Source organism: Peromyscus eremicus, chromosome 2, assembly GCF_949786415.1.
Source record: "Peromyscus eremicus chromosome 2, PerEre_H2_v1, whole genome shotgun sequence".
In the NCBI taxonomy this organism is placed as follows: Eukaryota; Metazoa; Chordata; class Mammalia; order Rodentia; family Cricetidae; genus Peromyscus; species Peromyscus eremicus.
In genome coordinates, this window is record NC_081417.1 from 130,854,258 (window position 1) to 130,873,587 (window position 19,330).

The 19,330-nt window shown below is 46.5% G+C and overlaps 1 protein-coding gene across 2 annotated transcripts in view; it reads right to left on the bottom strand.

The window, feature by feature from the left end:
* St3gal3 (ST3 beta-galactoside alpha-2,3-sialyltransferase 3) overlaps window positions 1-18,627 on the bottom strand; it is a 224,744-nt gene extending 206,117 nt beyond the window's left edge. Inside the window, exon 1 of one of the 2 annotated variants that reach the window (XM_059254844.1) lies at window positions 18,504-18,627. The gene's annotated coding sequence lies outside the window, so the exon portion shown is untranslated. Of the gene's footprint in view, window positions 1-18,174; window positions 18,378-18,503 lie in introns of those variants that run through there. The other variant, XM_059254845.1, reaches the window with a different exon arrangement.
* Window positions 18,628-19,330: the final 703 nt, after the last annotated feature.

The following is a 19,330-nucleotide window of genomic DNA, read 5'->3' on the forward strand; positions in this document are numbered from 1 at the left end:
ATTTATACTGTATCAAGCTGATAATAGAAAAATAAATTTTAAAAAAAGCTAACCTCACAAGGAAAGACTAACTCCTCCCTGCCTCGCTGTGACGAGTGCTTGGGGACGAGTTCCAGCCCCCCATAATCTTTGGTTCCATAACAGCCTCATAGAAACCTGTGGCCTCTGTCCCCTCCCTCTACAAATCTCATACTCAGTAGCCAAGGTAATAGGATTCACTCTAGGCACAGATTTCCCACCATCCTTAGGTTACTTCCCCACTAAGCCAGGCTCTCCCAGCTCCCTTGCCTTCCCCATCTCCCCACACACCCACCACCAGCCTCCTTTTCCCACCAGCAAACTTCCTTTAGTGTTCAGAGCTCACCATTCCCACCCAAGGTCAAGCTGACGCCTTTGGTACCCACTTGTTCTGAGACAGGACCTCACGGTACAGCCTAGCCTCTTTTTTTAAAGGTTTATTTTTATTTAAATATGTGTGTGTAAGTATGCCACATGTGTGGGCTGGTGCAGGACAGAAGAGGTCACTGAATCCCTTACAGCAGTTTAGAGGTGGCTGTGGACCCCCTGATGTGGATGCTGGGAATCAAACTCTATCCATGGACTACATTTGACTACAAACCCTTCCTCTGGCCATCTCCTACTCACCCTTCATGCTCACCTTAAAGTTGAATCCCTTCCACAAGGAAATGTTACCTGTCTCACGTTTCAGCCCGAGGCTTTCTGTTGGATCCCCGGCCCAGCACCTGTGCAGCCCATCCCCTTTCATGTTATACTGGTAAATATAACAATCTAGCTCACCCAGGCAGGGAAGATGGCTGTTTTGTTCACCATTGTGCCCCAGCACATGTTCAAACACTTATCTGTTGACTGCCTGATGACTCAGTTGGTTCTAGCATTCGTTAAAAGAGTCATTCATACCACAGAAAACTACATCGCCTAAATCAGCCATAGGAAGAAAGTCATACAAAAGTCTGAATCTATTGGGAGAAACTGCACCCAAACCATTTCTAAAACACCCTACAGTTGATTACTTTCTGAACTAACCCAGCAACAACTGAAATAGAGGTGTCAGCCACAGGACAGGAATGCCACCATGCAAAGCCACAAGGCACTTCCAGGGCATCCTCCTGCAAAGACTTCAGAAGCAAGCTAATTGGAAGTTATCACATACAATTTATTAGCAGCTTCCCAAACCAGTTTCTTCATCAGCTCTTTTCTTTTTTTCTTTTTTCTTTTCTTTTCTTTTTTTTTTTTTTTAACATTTCAAGACAGGGTTTCTCTGTGTAACCATCATGGCTGTCCTGGAACTCGCTCAAGTAGACCAGGCTGGCCTTGAACTCATGGAGATCAGTCTGCCTCTGCCTCCCGAGAGCTGGGATTAAAGGCATGTACCACCACCATCCAGTCCTTTATCAGTTCTTTAAAAAAAAAAAAAAAATGGTTTTTTGATGAACACACCCAAGCTATTCAGAATTCCTACTTAGCTGAGCAGATTTAAACAATTAATATATATGAAATTATTCTACTCAGAACAATTATGTTCTTTTTGAATCATGACTAATAAAATAATTAATAGTGCTGATATTCACATAGTACTTATTGTGGGCCAGCCACAGCTATAAGAGTTTTATTTATTAGTTCTGCTTCTCGACTCTATGAAGTTATCATTTACACTTCCTAGTGAAGAAACCCAAGCATAAAGCAGTCTGAAATCACAGCTCAGTACACAGCAGAGCCGGACTCAAATCCAGATGATCTGATCCCACTCATACTGTATCACCTCTCTAAGAAAAGAAAGGGGCTAGGGAGCACTTCGCTGGCAGAACATGAGGATCTAGGTTCAAATCCCCAGCACCAAAGAGACAGACACAGAGAAACGGGGAGATACTCAGAAAAGCTGCATCAGAATAGTAATAGAGCCAGGAAATGGCACCTGCCTCTAATTCCAGCACTCAGGCAGTACGGTTGAGGACAGCCTGATCTACACAGCAAGTTCCAGGCCAGCCAGGGCTACATAATGAGACTCTGTCTCAAATAAATAATAACAGCCAAGAACTGGTACATACAGGAGCCACATAAACATACTGCAAGGAAAGGGGAAAGAATAGGGAAAGTCTGATGATGATGATGACGACGACGACGACGACGACGACGACGACGACGACAACTACGACGATAATGTCAGGGAACCAGCCGAGATCATTAACAAGATCAGCCTGGAAATGTAACAAGAGTTTAGGCGTAGCTCCAGGACATGTGTGCCAGCAAAAAGTCAGTTCCACCCAGAAAATGGCTACAGAAAACCAGCAGCAGGGACAGAGGCCAAAGACAGAGCACCTATGGAGAGAACTCCCTGTGATTAGCTTTGTGTTGCTGTGACCAAACATCAGAGGAAAGCAAAGTACGAGAAGGAAGGCTTACATGCGCTCACGGTTTCAGAGGCATCAGTCCATGGCCGCTAGACTTCCCTTCTCCAGGACTGTGTGGGGCAGCGCGGCTGCAGCCGAGAGAGTGGAGCGTAGGAGAGGTGATTCACTTCGCAGCAGCACAGTGGTTAGCCGGAATAGCAATAGGAATCACACTTCCTCCTTCCAGGCCACACTTTTCACACTTCTACATGACAACAGACTCCTCAGATCCCAAGTCCAGCAACTGATAAGGCCATCTGTGGAGTGTATGAGACCTAACCTGGCTGGAAACACTCACAGACACACCCCCAAGTTTGCTTTACTAAATCATTAGGCCTTCTTCAGTCCAATCAAGGTGGCAATTGAGATTAACTATCACAGGCAGTAAAAACAGCAAAGATGTTAGAATCAGATCAGCACCTAGCACAAAGAACTGGGAGAAAACCATAAAAGATAAGGAGAAATATGGAAGAGAGAGTGGACTCTCCAAAATACAGTAAGGATCATAAAAGCTGTGATCGATTTAAAAAAATAATAATGAATAAGATAAATGAAAAAGAATAAAAACGTCAAAGGATTTCCTGAACAAACCAAAACCAACCCCAGGAAAACAATGCTGTCCAAGCAACCACCAAACAAATGGGATGGGGTTGGAGATTTAGCTCAGTGGTAGAACGCTTTCCTAGCAAGAGCAAAGTCCTGGGTTCAGTCCTCAGCTCCGGGAAAAACAAAACAGAACAAACAAATGGACAGAGAAAGAAGAGAAAATGGACAGTCGAGAAGTCACTGGGGGACTGGATCCTCCGAACCTCAACCACAAAGGCAGCAAGAACTGGAGATCAGCAAAGGCAATTCTTCGTGTGTATCTGCATTTTGTCTGCATGCACGTCTGTGCACCTGTGCATGCTCAGCACCTGTGGAGCTCAGAGGAGGGTACTGAAGCCTCTGGGACCAGAGTGACAGATGGTTGTGAGCCACCTTATGTGGGCCAGGAACCAAACCCAGATCCCCTGAAACAGCAGCTAGTGCTCTTAAGCCCTGGGTAATCTTTTTAGGCCCCACCACCCCATCCCACCCCCTCCTCCATGTCCACAAAGGGAATTTAAAAACTATGGGTACACTGAGGACCCAGCTAGCTGTGATAGTTACAGACTTACTGCCTGTTAGTTCCTAAATTGGATCCATTTTTCACACTTTCTGTACTAATTATTCTTTAAAACAAACAAACAAACAAACAAACAAACAAAAAACCCTGACCTGTGCATGTCTGCATGCATGTCTGCACATAAGAGAGAGAGAATAAATGTAGAGGCCAGAGGACAACTTGAGGGAGTCAGTTCTCTTCATCGAGTGGGCCCCAGGGACTGAACTCTGGTCATCAGGCTTATCTTCAAGGCCCTTACCTGCTGAGCCATCTAGCTGGCCCCACTCTTTACTTTTTACCCTTCCTGGATTCAAGGTAAGTAATCCAAGGGTCTGGAGAGGCGTTCCACAATTGGGAGTGCCGGCTGCACAACCATGAGGACTTCAGTTTCAATCCCCACATAACAAGCCAGGCATTCCCCAGTGCCTCCAACTCCAGTTCCTTAGAGGATGAGCACGCTGGTGCCCATTCTGAATCTCACGACTCAGGAGGCAGAGGTAGGTAGATCTCGAGTGTGAGGCCAGCCTGATCTACATAGGAAATTCCAGGACAGCTAGAGCTATATAGTGAAACCCTGTCTCAAAAACAACTCCAGTTCCTTGGGATCCAAGGCCCTCTTCTGGTCTCCATATACATACAGGCATACATGCGCATGCGCATACACACACACACACACACACACTGGGGGCTAGAAAGATGGCTCAGTGGTTAAGAGCACACTCTGCTCTTCCAGGGAACCCAAATTCTGTTCCCAGTACCCAAGGCAAATGATTTACAACCCCCTGTAACTCCAGTTCCAGGAGATAAGATGCCTCTGGCCTCCACAGGTATATGCACAAATGGACACACACATACATATAATTTAAAAAAAGAAATAAAGAGGGCTGGAGAGATGGCTCAGCGGTTAAGAGCACCAGCTGCTCTTCCAGAAGTCCTGAGTTCAATTCCCTAACACCCACATGTTGGCTCCTAGCCATCTCTAGTGGAATCTGATGCCCTCTTCTACCATAAAGTCGTACATGCAGGTAGAGAACTTGTATACATTAAAAAAAAAGAAGAAAGAACTGAAATTGTTTAAAAGTGTGTGATTCAGTGACTCTTAGAATACACACAAAGTGCTGGGTGTGGTGATGCAAGCCTTCAGCAGAGGTAGGTGGGTCTCTGAGTCTGAGGCCAGCCTGGTCTACAGAGCTGGTTCTGGGAGAGCCAGGGATACACAGAGAAACCCTGCCTTGAACAATAACAACCACAACAACAACAGAATACTCCCAAAGCTCAGAGTTGTACAAAACCCACCACAGTCACTTTTAGAGTGTACCCATTTGCCTAGAAAAGGTGTCCCTTAGCGGACACCATGCTATGGACCCTCCTGTTGTTCCAACGCTAACCTACTTCCCAATGTGCCAGCCTATTCTGGAATTTCCTAAAAACTAAGCCATGCGGTACACAGGTATTGGTGGTTGTCCTCTACTAATTAACAATGAGTTTGAGGTCCATGCTTGCTGTGGCACATATCAGCACTTCATTGCTTTCTATAAATACATCCTCATATGGATGTACCAGATCGTATTTACCACCCATCTGTAGCTAGAGTTTTCCTGCCTGGCCCACGGTCAGGGCAAATCTTTCTCACCTGCCAGTCCCACAGCCACTCAGACCCAACCAAGTAAACACAGAGACTTATATTGCTTACAAACTGTATGGCCGTGGCAGGCTTCTTGCTAACTGTTCTTACAGCTTAAATTAATCCATTTCTATAAATCTATACCTTGCCACATGGCTCGTGGCTTACCGGCATCTTCACATGCTGTTTCTCATCGTGGCGGCTGGCAGTGTCTCTGACTCAGCCTTCCACTTCCCAGCTTTATTCTCCTCCTTGTCCCGCCTATACTTGCTGCCTAGCCAATGGCCAATCAGTGTTTTATTGACCAATCAGCAACACATTTGCCATACAGACCATCCCACAGCATCCATCAGTGGGTAGATATTGGAATTCCTTCTTTTGGTTTGAATAATGCTACTGTAAACATTCATCTACAAAATTTTCATATTGTCATAGCCCTCTAACTGCTCTTGGAGAATGTCTATTCTCTGGGGCAGCAGTGGGTAAATATGCCTCAGAATGACGTATGTCTGGGCCAAACATGAATTGTGTTTAATTGAAATGTCAGTGTTTGCAAAGGGCCTATCCCTTTTTTGCTCCCAGCAGGGCAAGAAAGCTGTAACTTTTTTTTGTGGGGTGGGGTGGGGGGGTGGGGGGGTGGTTTGAGACAGGGTTTCTCTGTGTAGAAACTGTCTATCCTGGAACTCTCGCTGTAGACCAGGCTGGCCTCAGAGAGTTCTAATTTCTTGGCACCTGCCCCAACATGTCTTTGACAACGGCTTCCTAGCGAGTATGAGCTGGCTCATGATGCTGCCCACTAGTCCACACGCCACTGGTTTATTCCTCTCTAACCAATCCCACAGTATTCCAGCTCTTTCAATTAATGATTTTCATATTAAACTTTGCTGGTGGCTGGAGAGATGGGTCAGTGGTTAAGAGCACTGGCTGTACTTCCAGAGGACCTGGGTTCAATTCCCAGCACCCACACGGAGGCTCACAACCATCTGTAACTCTAACTCTAGGGGATGATACCCTCTTCTGGCTTCTGTGGGCACCAGGCACACACATGGTGCACAGACATACATGCAGGCAAAACACCCAGACGCACAAAATAAATACAACAAAATGAGCAAATTTGTCTGTTCCAGTTGTCATGTGGTTTCTTTCTCCTGACTGGCCCCAGTCTCCCAGTGACTTTCTAAAGAGAAATTAAGTATCTACCAGAGATTTTAAAAATAGGGGTCATCGAGGTGCTCAGCAAATAAAGGCACTTGTTGCCAAACCGGACAACCTGAGTTCAATCCCCAGGACCCACAGAGTGGACAGAACCAGGCTATTGGCACACAAATTCCCCCAACATACATATATACATACAAATAAATAAATAAATAAATAAATAAATAAATAAATAAATAAATAAATAAATAAATAATAAATGTAATAAAAAACAGTAACAACAGTCTTGGTGTGGTGGTGCACAACTTTAATCCCAGCACTCAGGATGCAGAGGCAGGTGGATCTCTGTGAGTTTGAGGCCAGCCTGGTCTACAGAGTGAGTTCCAGGACAGCCAGGACTGTTATATAAAGAAATCCTGTCTCGAAAAAGAAGAAAAAAAAAAGTTTAACATGGGCTTGAAGGATGGCTCAGCAATTAAGAGCACTGGCTGTTCTTCCAGAGGTCTCAGGTTCAATTTCCAGCACCCACGTGGTGGCTCACAACCATCTGTAACTCCAGATCCTGGCATTTGATGCCCTCTTCTGACCCACGTGGCACCAATCGCACATGCCATGCACATACATACATTGTGTGTGTGTGTGTATGTGTGTGTGTGTGTGTGTGTGTGTGTGTGTGTGCAGGCAGGCCCTCACATGTACTCGTAAAAATAAAAATAAATCTTAAAAAAAAAAAGGGTTGGCACAGGCTGGTGAGATGGTTCAGCGGGCAAAAGCATCTAATGATCAAGCCTGACAACCTGAATCAGATCCCAATCCTGCAGAGGAAGAGAACAGCCAACTCTGGAGGGTGACCTCTGACCTCCACACAGGCACCACGTCTTGTGCCCACAGGCATTAACACACACGGTGTATATACACATACAGTAATAACACAATTTCAATTGATCATGCTTGCTAGAAGGAGTTTAGGAGAAGCTGAGAGCCGTGTGGCTCACAGCAACTGGAAGTCAAGGAAGGATATGGGGAATGAAAATCCGAAGAAAGAAAACGTTTGGTTTTGCATAAGTGAATTTATTGTCGCTTTTCCTGGAGGGAGAGGAGACTCTTCAGAGAAGAGCTGTTAAGGTCTAGTTTTAATTTTACACACACACACACACACACACACACACACACACACACACACACACTACCTCTGCCTCCTGAGTGCTGGGATTAAAGCTGTGCACCACCATACCAAGACTGTTGTTACTGTTTTTCATTACATTTATTTATTTATATTTGTATGTATGTTGGGGGAATTCATGTGCCAGTAGCCTGGTTCTCTCCACACACATCTCTCTTACTTGTTTGTTTCAGTGTTTTTCACAGGAAAAAGTAGCAGACATAATTTTTATTTGGAAAAGGTGACGTCCATAGAACAATACGAATGCTGAGCGCAGACGAGAAAACTGTACTTCAGGATTTGAGAAACTGGCCCTTCTCTGCCTGGGCAGCCTGAACTAGAGGGGTGGCGGCTGGTGTGGAAAAGAAGGCTGGGAGATGGCAGTATGCCCAGAAAACTGGAAACCAAATTGTAGCTCAAAAGCAGCTGCTGGTGATACATAAACAAAGCAGCATGGCTGTGCCCGAGGAGTGCAGGCCAGATGCTGGGAGGCAGAACATGTAACCCAGACTGGAAACATAGACGCAAAGAAAAAGCACTTAGAACCAAAGCTGGGTTGTCTCTAGTGCAGGAGAAGACACCAGGGAAAAACACACAGAGGGCCTTTACAGAAAATGTGACGCTGCATTTCTTTAAAAAACCCACATGGAAGCAATGTGACATCTTCAGATTTAATGATGGGTTCCATTATTCTACGACGTTGTTTCCTTTATTCATCTAGATTTACTTTTTTAAACTACTTGTCCGTGTGTGACATATGCACGCGGGTACAGGTGCCAGCAGAGGTCAGAAGATAGATCCCCTGGAGCAGTTACAGAGGGGTATGAGACACCTGATGTGAGTGCTGGGAACTGAACCTGGGTCCTCTTCCTCTGTAAGAACAGCCTTAACAGGTCTGCTCTTACATTACTGCTGAACAGTATATGGTTAGAGATGTGAGATAAGCCCGGCAGTGGTGGCGCACTCAGGAACAGAGGTAGGTGGTTTCTGTGAGTTCGAGGCCAGCCTGGTCTACAAAGTGAGTTCCAGGGCAGCCAAGGCTACGCATAGAAACCCTGCCTTGAAAAACCAAAAAGAAAAGAAATGTGAGACAAATGCTCCTTGCTGCTCTCCTCTGAGACTGCGGGTGTTTAAATCCACGTAGTAGCTCCATATTGTTTACCTGCTCATCTTTTTTGTTTGTTTGTTTTTGTTTTTCAAGACAGGGTTTCTCTGTTACCTACTCATCTTTAAAAACAAACATACAAAAATTAAATAAAGAAACATTAATATCCAGCACTTGGGAGGCAGAGGCAGGTGGATCTCCGTGAGTTCAAGGCCAGCTTTGTCTATATAATGAATTCCAGGCTAGCCAGGGCTACACAAAAAGACCCTGTCTTAACACCACGTGGACAGAGAGTGCGAACCCCTGTGCGCCAGGGCTGAGAACAGCACCATTGGATTGTGCTATCTTATCAGCACAAACAAAGCCATTACTTACCTGCCCAGAATAAACAGGGATCAGACATTATGGGATGGCGGTAATTAATGGCTGTCTGTGACGTTCAGGGACACTTCAGAGAGCCTGGGAAGCTGATACTGAGGCCTGCTGGGGAATGCTAGCTTTATCCCACTGGCAGTGAGGAACTGCTATGGGATCACGCGGGGGAAACATGCAGAACTGTGTGAGAAAGACTGCTCAAACCACAACATGGAGGAGACAGGACGGAAGTGTTGCAAGGCCAACATGGGGCCACTTGAGTAGCACAGGCCACATGCCTTCAGAGGGTGACATCTCCATAAGTGACTCACCAGTATACCAAAGGAAGACACCAGAACTCCCTCTGAAGTATGAATTTGCCTAATCTGTAATTTCACCGCCACGGGTCCCTGGGGCACAGAGGGCTCAGTTAGTGCAGAAGCCACCCAGGTGGAAGGTGGGGACACGTTCACTTCCTGATGTACAAGGCTCACGCGGTACTAAATGACATCCATGTGGATGTGGCCAAGTTCCTAACAATCAGATTCACAGAGCAGGATTGTCACAAAGGTGTACTGAGAAACCACAGACTTCGTCAGCCATCATCCTGCCAAGTACTCACAAGACTTCTAGGACTTAACTATGGTGTTTGTCTTCCACAGGAATATTGGTTTTCCTAGTTTTCAGATCGTGGTACCTATCTGATATGCCAAAGTGCACACATCTGCCCTTCCAAGACAAAGCACCTGTCTCAACAAAGGCAGATTAGCTTTCTTCAGAGGAAACCAGGCTGAGTGCATGTGCCAGTAGATTTAGTTTATCAATGTTACCATTCTTGTTACCTTGTTAGCAGAAGTACATGAAAGCATCATATAAACACTCCCATACTTCACATACACATATTGCACACACACACACACACACACACACACACACACACACACACACACACAAGTTCTCAAAGTGTATTCCAGGGACCCGGGATCCCAGAACTTTTCAGGGACTCTATTCCCATCATTTAAGACATTATTCTTCATTCACACTCTCTCTTAAAGGGCCTGACAGAGTGTCTTGGGGCCATACAATGTGACATACGGTATGATTCATGCTATCACAGCTATTGGAAAATACACCTGTGCATTCTTGTGATCTAAAGTTTTCTTAGTAGCTAATAACGTTTTAACAGTGATTTACTGATATGGTGAGAGACAGAGAGGAACAGAGAGACAGAGAGAGGGGTGGAGGTCAGAGCCATCCCAGTGAGCTATCTCATCAGCCTTCTAGTAACTTTTAATGCATTCAATACACCTAATATATAGTAAATTGATCGACAAAGCCCACAAAGAGGAACATTCTATGGAGTGTTTAATATTTTAACTGTAAAAGAAATCCTGAAGCCAAAATGTCTCAGAAACACCTAGTTACAGGGTTTCCCAACTAGTCTGACTTTCTAAACACAGGATGCAATAGGCTGGGTAAAGGGCTTGCCTCATGAGCATTATAATCCCAGCACTGGGCAGGTGGGGAGACAGGTGGATCCTAGGGGCTCCCCAGGGCTCGCCAGCAGGTCAGCCTAGCTTACCTAGCTTAATCGGTAAGCTCCAGGTTCTAGTAGACCTTATCTCACAAAACAAACAAACAAACAAAACAACAAGGCGGTGGTTTCTGAGGAACAGCTAACTAAAGCTGATCTTAGGCTTCTCCATGCACACAGGCATGAGCACAAGCACGCATACATATACATACAATAATACACTGCGGGTAAGAAGATGGCTCAGCGGGTAAAGCATGAGCCATGTAAGCACAAAGACTTGAGTTCGAATCCCCTGAACCCATGTAAAAGTGAGGCGCAGCCGCATGAATGTGGCAGTGCTGGAGATGGGAAGGGGAAGCAGGAGAACCCTCAAACGCTCACAGGTCAGCTAGCCTGGCACAGCGGACAACAGACATCCGTCAAACAAGATGAAAGGCGAGGGCTGACATCCACATGAACACATGTATACACACACCCACATAGGCACCACATTTAAAAGGAAAGAAAAGGCTGCTGTGCATGGTAACGTATGCCTTTAATCAGGAAGATCTCTGTGAGCTCCAGGCTAGCCTGGTCTACAGAGTGAGTTCCACTACAGCCAGAGAGACCCTGTCTGGAAGGAAACAAAGCAAATAAACATACTCCCTTATCATTATGTTGGAAGAAAATCTGACAGGAAGGAAAGAGAAACTGGTAAGATACAGACAGAAATACGCACACGGTAACAGATAAGGGCCATCAGAACAAAACAGGCTAAGCTCAGCAGAGTTCAGAGGAGCAGCTTGTGTCAATCCAGGATGGCTCAAGAGGAAGCTGACAGAAAAAAAAAAAAACTGAATTAAACCCTATCACCATCCTTATAAAAAAAAAAGCCACCAGAAGACAGTCGGACAGTAAAATCTCAAGGGGGAGGAAGTCAGAAAGAACAGACCAAGGAGACGCGAACATGTCAGCAGCTCGGCTCATTCTATCACCAGCGGCGGCGGAACGTGGTGTACGTTCATGTCACGTTCATGTCACTTCCGCACGAGGTCTGGGGACAGAACTGGTTAGTGTTTAAACACTGCTTTAATTGATATGCTATCCGCATCAATTCTCCCTTCTTAATGTCAGAATAATTCCCTTATGCCTAACATTGCCAGACAAGCAGCATCAATCACCTTCAAAGACATAAAAAAACATGAAGCAGACGGTGGTTATATTTAGTGAGGGGAATTTAAGACTAATGAACATCACCATGGCTGAGGTACTATATACTAAATGTTAGGAACAATAAAATCATTATTTTTATTGCAGGAGGTCCTTTATGGGGCTGTGGGCATGGCTCAGTGGTAAAGTGCTTGCCACATAAGAAGGAGGACCTAAGTTTGATTCCCCAGGACCCACATAAACAAGTGTATATTAGTGAATGTTTGTAATCCCAACGATAAGGAGACAGGAGGACTGCTGGAGTTGGCGGCTAATCAGCTTAGCTTAGTCACAGAGCCCAGGTAAGGGGGAGACCATGTCTCAAAAAAACAATGTGGACAGCTCCTGAGGAACAATACCTGGCCTCCACATACAGCCACACAAACGCACATAAGCATTCATACACACAAGAGAGACAGAGACAGACCGACAGAGACATACAGACACAGAAATCCCTTACACATCTACCAGCACAGGCCCAGGCTTTTTGTATCTATTCTAGCCCATCACCACAACAACCGTGGAAGAAATTTTATCTCTAATTCTCGAATCTGAAAATCAGGAAGATACAAGAGGTCTGCAGTCTGCCCAAGGTCATAGGTTAGAAACTGGCGAAGTTGACTGAAATCTACCTGGTTCGCTGGCTCTTCTCTGCACTTCCGTGCATGAACACACCTGTCATCTGACGGTATCAGCCTCCAGCATCCTTCCTCCACTCTTACATCATGTAATCTCATCTCTAAATATTTTATGACTCGTGGAGTAGGCATGGGACTGTGGCTGTAAACCTCAGCGCTTTCTCCAGCAAGATAGTCAGCCTCTCCCTCCTCCCTACACGATCCTCCCAAAAGGCAAAGCTGATAATGTCGTTTCCTACCGTCCAATCCTTCTCTGGCCCCTAATCATCTTCAGGATGAAGCTTTAACTCACAAGGCTTTAGCTCAATCTTCTTGACTGACTTTTGCATCACTTCCACTCATGGCTTGAAGACATTCTGCACTTCGACCACACAAGCAGCCTCAAGATGTAGCCATGTTCTTGGGTCTCTAGGCCTGGGCATATGTTGTTTCCTGGGTGAAAAGCCCTTTAAACCCACATCTACCTAATGACCGATGGTTAACTAAGACTTTAAATTAGGCATTAATTTCTCTAGAACACCATTACTTTATATTCCCAACCTGACAGCTGGCCCCTTTAATACCTCCCCAAAACCATGAGTCTCAGCCTTGTCCTGGTGGTCAGCTCTCCATCTCTACCGGTTCCACATTCTATCAATCACAGATAGAAAATATCTGAAAAGAAAAAAAAAATGTCTGGGAACCAGAGGGGTGGCTGAGCAGGTAAAAGCGTTTACTGTGCAAGCCCGAGGACTAATTTCCATCCCCAGAACCCACATAAAAGCAGAGGAAGAGAATCAACCCACGAACTCATTCTCTGACCTCTACAGGCATGCTATGGTACACCCCCACACAAATAATAGCATATATAAAGAAAATTTTAAAATACTGTATATTTTTTGCAGAGCAGCCGAGTTCAGTTCCCAGCATCCACCCCAGGGGGCTCAAAACCTCCTGTAACTCCAGTTTCGGGGGATCTGACACCTTCTTCTCATCTCTGCAAGTACCTGAACACACACACACACACACACACGTAATCCAAGTTTTGTAAATCTATTATGTTCGATGGGCATGTGGTCTATGCTGCTCTGCACCCAGGCAACAGAGGCAGAAGGGTAAGAAGCTCAAGTCACCCCCAGCTACATAATGAATTACAGGACATCCTGGGCTAGAGACCCTTTGTCAAAACACAAAACTAAACTAAAAAAAAAAAAAAAAAAAAAAATGTGTTGAGTCAGGCACGGTGGTTCATGCTATAATCTCTTCACTTAGGAGACAGAGACAGGAAGACTGTCACAAGTCTGAGACCCGCTAGGGCTACACAGTGAGTACCAAACCAATATATAAAAAGCAAATGAAAGAAGTATCCGTAATGAACATGCAAGGACATTTTGCTTGCCACCGTTCCCTCAACAACAGAACACAAAAAGTACTCACATGGCATTTACATTACATCGTGGGCTATAGTCACAGGTGATTAAAGAGGCTGTCTGTGGGGCTGGAGAGATGGCTCAGCGGTTAAGAGCACTGGCTGTTCTTCCAGAGGTCCTGAGTTCAATTCCCAGCAACCACATGGTGGCTCACAACCATCTGTAATGAGATCTGGTGCCCTCTTCTGGCCTGCAGGGATATGTGCAGACAGAACACTGTATACATAATAAATAAATTAAAAAAAAAAAAAAAAAAGAGGCTGTCTGTGTGGGGTTATATGTAAATACTAAACTATCTTATGTAAGAGATCTGTACATCCTCAGATTTGGGTGTCCTCGGGGAGTCCAGGAAACAGCTTGGAAAAGGACAAGATAAGACACTGGATGGTTATGTGTTTCAGTGGCACGGGTCTCACCCAGCATGCACAAGATCAAACTCCAGCACAGGAAGTTAAAAACAAAACAAAACGAAAAACTTGTTAAATATTAGATAGCTAGTCAGTGACAGCGCCAAGACCCAAAGTCAGAAAGTTAGCTTTTCTATCTCTGGAGTCACCTCCAACTAGCACTTAGCTTCTCTGTTAGCAAAAGAATCCGAACACCAAGCTTGAAGCCTCATTTAAATCCAATTAAACCAATTAAATGCATCTCAAATTATTATACTCCTGACTTTATTTATTTTGTATTCTGAGACAGGGTCTTACTTATATAGCTCAGGCTCCCCTTGAACTTAATACTCCTGCCTCTGGCTCCCTCTCCCTGACTTCTGAAATGAAAAAGCTTAAATATGATTTAGACTACTTATTATTTCTGGGGTGTTTGTTTTTAAACAGGGCTTCATGTATCCCAAGCTGGCTTCCAACTCTGTGTAGGCAAGGATGACCTGGAACTGTGACCCTCCTACCTCTACCTCTGGAATGCTAATTACAGACATGCTCCAACACTCAGTTCATACAGTGCTGGGCACTGAACCCAGAGCTCTGTGTACACTGGGCAAACACTTTACTAACTAAACTAACTATATCTTAGCTGTTAATCATTTCTGAGATAGGTTTTTCTGAGGCTAGCTTTACACTCTCCCATCCTCCTGTCTCTGGTCCTGAGTGTCAAGTACAGGTGCGTGCTACTGTGCCAGGCTAATTTGACCTTCTTAGTTTTGGACATCTCAGAATGCTACGGCACTTGAGAGGGGCAAGCAGGAGGATCAGGAGTTCAGTCATCCTCAGCTACATAGAGGATTCCAGGCCAGCCAGAGCTACATGAGACTCTCTCTCAAGACAAAACAACAGTAATACTTTCGGGATGGCTGCATTATAATTGGAGTGTGATATATTGTATTTCTGGCCTTGGCTTATGAGTATTTACACAGGTTGTAATGGGGTGTCGGCCCTGAACCCACCCTTCTGTATACCTGCCTCTAGTGCCCATCCAACTTATCTTCAATGGTCTGAGAGTCCACACCCACAGAATATGTAGTAGTCTTTAGAGCTAAAACAGTTTGGGCTCTTTTTGCATTAGTCATAAGCTAAGTCTGTAATTCCTGATCCTGCTTTAAAGTTAGGCAAGGCCATGTGCCACATTTTGACGGACGAAACACGAGTAAAAGTAACAGAACTGAAGCTGTAAAAGCTGGTACCCACTCGACCATCCACTAGTTTCCAAATGTCTCCATCCCTGAGCTAGTGTGACCAGCACAGTGTCCGTACACTTGTGACAAATGGGTGGCATGCACAGTGAGTCAACTTTGGTTTTGTTAAGTCCCGAAGCTATCGAGACTTCTTTTACTCTCTAGCTTACTCTAAACTATGCTGACCAATAAATACCCCTAATCCCTCAGTAAAGCATCCTCTCATATAGCCAACTTTATTTGCATGTTTTATGACAAATATTTTGATTGCACAAAGGATATTTTTATAGCTATCCTACTTCAAGGCTATTTTCTTTTTCTTTGAGGGGGTGGAAGTGGGGAGACAAGATCTCATATAGCCCAGGCTGGTCTCAAACTCCACAAACAGCTGAAGATTAGCTTGAACTTTTTTTTTTTAAACGTTTGTCTCTCTTTTTGTTTGCCCACCAAACAGCACCCATGTGGCAGTCAGAGGACAACTAGTAGAAAAAAAGAATTCAAGACCAGCCTGGGCTAGACAAGATCTTGCCTCAAAAATCACCAAACAATAGCTGGGCATGGCGCACAGCTTTAATCCCAGAACTCAGGAGGCAGAGGCAGGAGGATCTGTGTGATCTACAATTATAAGGCAAGTTCCAAGACAGCCAGGACTTTGTTACAGAGAGAAACCTTGTCTCAAAAAAACAGAACAACAAAAGAACCACCAAAAAACCACAACACATCCACACACAAGAAAACCAGCCTAAAACAAATACAAAAGGCAGAGCCCCAGCATCAGAGAGGCCGGCTCATTTCGTTGGGAAAAGAAGTACAAAAAGGCTTTACAGAGGAAGTTCCTTATCAAATGGGCCATAAAACACCAGCCGGGGAAAGGACTGAGAATGAAGGGGGTCACTGAAGACCGAAAAAGCCAACATGTGCAAATACACTGGAGCTCAAACAACGAAACACCAAGCCAAGTAGCTCTACCGACCTAGAAAATGCGATCTTATCAAAGGGTATGGCAATAATCTGCTGAGGTCAGGCTGCTCTGGGCCTAACTAAACAGTAAGGAGCCAGACAAGTGGCGCACCCCCGTGTGATGCTGAGAGAGGATTAACAGGAAGAAAGAAAAACATGTTTAGGGGACTCTGGGGGCAATTCCCAGACACATCAGGCTCCAAATCAGTGTGATGACTCCAAAAACTGAAAGAAACCGATGTCAGAGCAGTGTGGTGGCAGCCCTAGGGCCGGTCACCAACCGCACAAAGCCAGTAAATGAAGGCAAGAAGCAGCTTTGACTGCAGCTTGTGGTGACTGAGTCTAACTATAAAAGCGACAGTACAACCTAACTGCTACTTACTGAGTTCTTTCCTGACAAGTCTAGGTCCACATGACCATGGGTCAAGGGTGCCTCTTTGGCCTGCCTTTTGATTTTAAGAGAGGGTCATTAGTAGCCTATGCTGGCCTCAAATTTATCATTTTAGCCAGGGAGGACTTTTGATCCTCCTGTCTCCACCTCCAAAGTATTAGGATTCTAGGCGAGAGTGGCACCCTACCTGGTTTTATGCGATGTTGAGGATCAAATCCAGGGCTCCTTGCATGCTAGATAAGGACTCCACCAACTGAACTACGTCCCCAGCCTCCAGCTTGCCTTTTGTAGAATCTCATCTCCCTTTCTTTTTCTACGAAGCCCTGGAACCCCCCACCCGCACTCCTGGGTCCTCCCCGCCACACTCCAGATCCTCACTTCTCCAAGCAGCCTTTCCACTCTTTGTGGTTCGACTCAAAACTCCAGTTCCCCCCAAAACCTTCCTTAAGCACACTCACTTCTCTTCCGGATTTCTCACGGCACCCACGGTCTTGGAATTCTAGAGGCCACACCTTGCTATCATTTGTGTCTGCTTCATTCACACAACTATCCTACAGAGGTCTATGGGAACATGTTCCATATTTTAATTTAATTGCCTGAGTTTCCCTCAAGTCAATGCCTTGCACAAAACATGTATTCAGTAGACATTTGACTGTCTGAGCAAGCCAATTAGTCTCTGTGAACACACTTGCCTTGTTCCATCACTAACAACTTACCTGTCATAAGACAGACTTCAGACTTGTGAAATGGGGAAATTGGCACCACTTCATATTTCAAAATGTCCACTACCTTAGGTTATATATGAAACTCCCATTTGGTCATACGGTTTTGCTCCAACTTTTAATCCTCCAATCTTTTCTCTCTTCAGTCTTTTGAGGCTGGGTCTTGCTATGTGGCTCTTATTAACCAGGTATTACTCTATATAGTCCAGGCTGGCCTCTGAAGCAATCCTCCAGCTTCAGCTTCTGGGTGCTATTACAGGTGCACACCTATGGCCCTGGGCTACCCATCCTCTGAGTCTTTAGTTGAAAGTTCACAGACACAACTGAAACTGTCATGACGTCTACTGTGCTACATAGCCGGAACTTAATTCGTGGTTTCCTATCTTCATAGTCCACTACCTACAGTACCAATCATTCAAAGGACCGCTCAGAAATGTGTTAAGTACTCTTTGCTTTCTGGGATAACAGTTGTCTCTCGTCACCGGGTCACTTCCTCGGCTAATTGCAGTGACTCAGTTTTACCGTTTTCACTCCCTCCCCGTACGCGAGAAAAACAAACGAAAATGAGGTTTATTGAGGAATCATAAAAATGAGTGCTGTTGTAAAAAGGAGTCTAAACACATCAGTGGGACATCCTCATAACCGAATCTGCCGACCTCGCCAAGATTTTCTCACAAACAAGATCACCGAGCAGACAATGGAGACACACTCCAGAGGGAAAGGTAGCGACAAGGCGTACTTTGACAAACTGACCCGGTCACTCCGAGGATCTGGCCCCGGGGAAGGCAGAGATGACAACCGCTACTCTTGCTGACTCCCGCTAGGCTTCCCCGGGACTTTCCTGCGCTCGTCCCACAGCGGGTCCCGGGTGACCGCGTCCCTCCTCTGCGCCCAGAGTCGCGCGCTCCGGGGCGCTGCACGCAGGTGACCTCTGCGCGCTCGGCCCCGCTTGCACGGCCCTCCTCCTCGGGCCTGGCCCCCTCCCGGGCCCGGGCTTCGGTCCCCAGCCCGGCTCGGGCCGGCCTAACCGGGGGAGGGGCGCGGCGGCCGAGAACTGCGTCGGGGCGCGGGGCAGGCCTTACCGCAGCGGAGAGGGAGGCCGGGGTCGGGCGGCGCCAGGGCGCACGCGGAGCGGGGAGGTGGCTGCAGCCCGAATAGCGGGGACAGCCGAGGGGACCCCGGCGGGTGCCCAGGACGCGGCGGGCTGCACGGGCGCCGCCATGGTGAGGACGCAGCGGCGGGACCACCAATCCCTCGGTCCGCCTCGGCGGCCGCGCCGGGGGTCGGGCATCGGCAGCCAATGGGCGCACCGGGAACCGGGCGGGGCGCCGGGCAGGCCAATGCCGGGCTTCGCCGCAGGGGTAGGCGGGCGGGCCCGAACCCGGGAGACCCAATAGAAGCCGGAGGCCGAGTCCTCCCCACATCCCCGGGCTGCGGGATTTGGGGCTAGGGAGGAGCGCCGCGTGGAGCCGCCGATCGTGGGGCGGCCCCGGTCAGGTCTCCTGCCCCCACCCCACCGCTCTGTTGTCAGACCGGGCCGCTGCAGGACCCAGCCGCCGTGGGTCCTGATCTGCCCCCAAAACGCCTCCCAAGGCCTGTCCAATCCTGTGGGGGTGATAGGCCACCCAAGTCCAGACAGGGCTCGTTATTACCCATTTTTGAGTCTCGTATAAATGTCACAGATGGGCCACAAAGACACCCCACATACCCAAGCAGTTCAGGAGGCCGCTCCCTCATCCCGCAGCAGAGCCCATAATCCACCTAAGGCAGAGTGTAATTCAGAATTTTCCCCGAAGAGGAGGTGGGGACTTTTAACCTGCCACTCTTGGACGCCAACCCAAACATTGCACCTTACTCTACATAAGGCGTTCCTTTTGCTTTGGCAAAAAAGCTGCTGTGAAACACACGC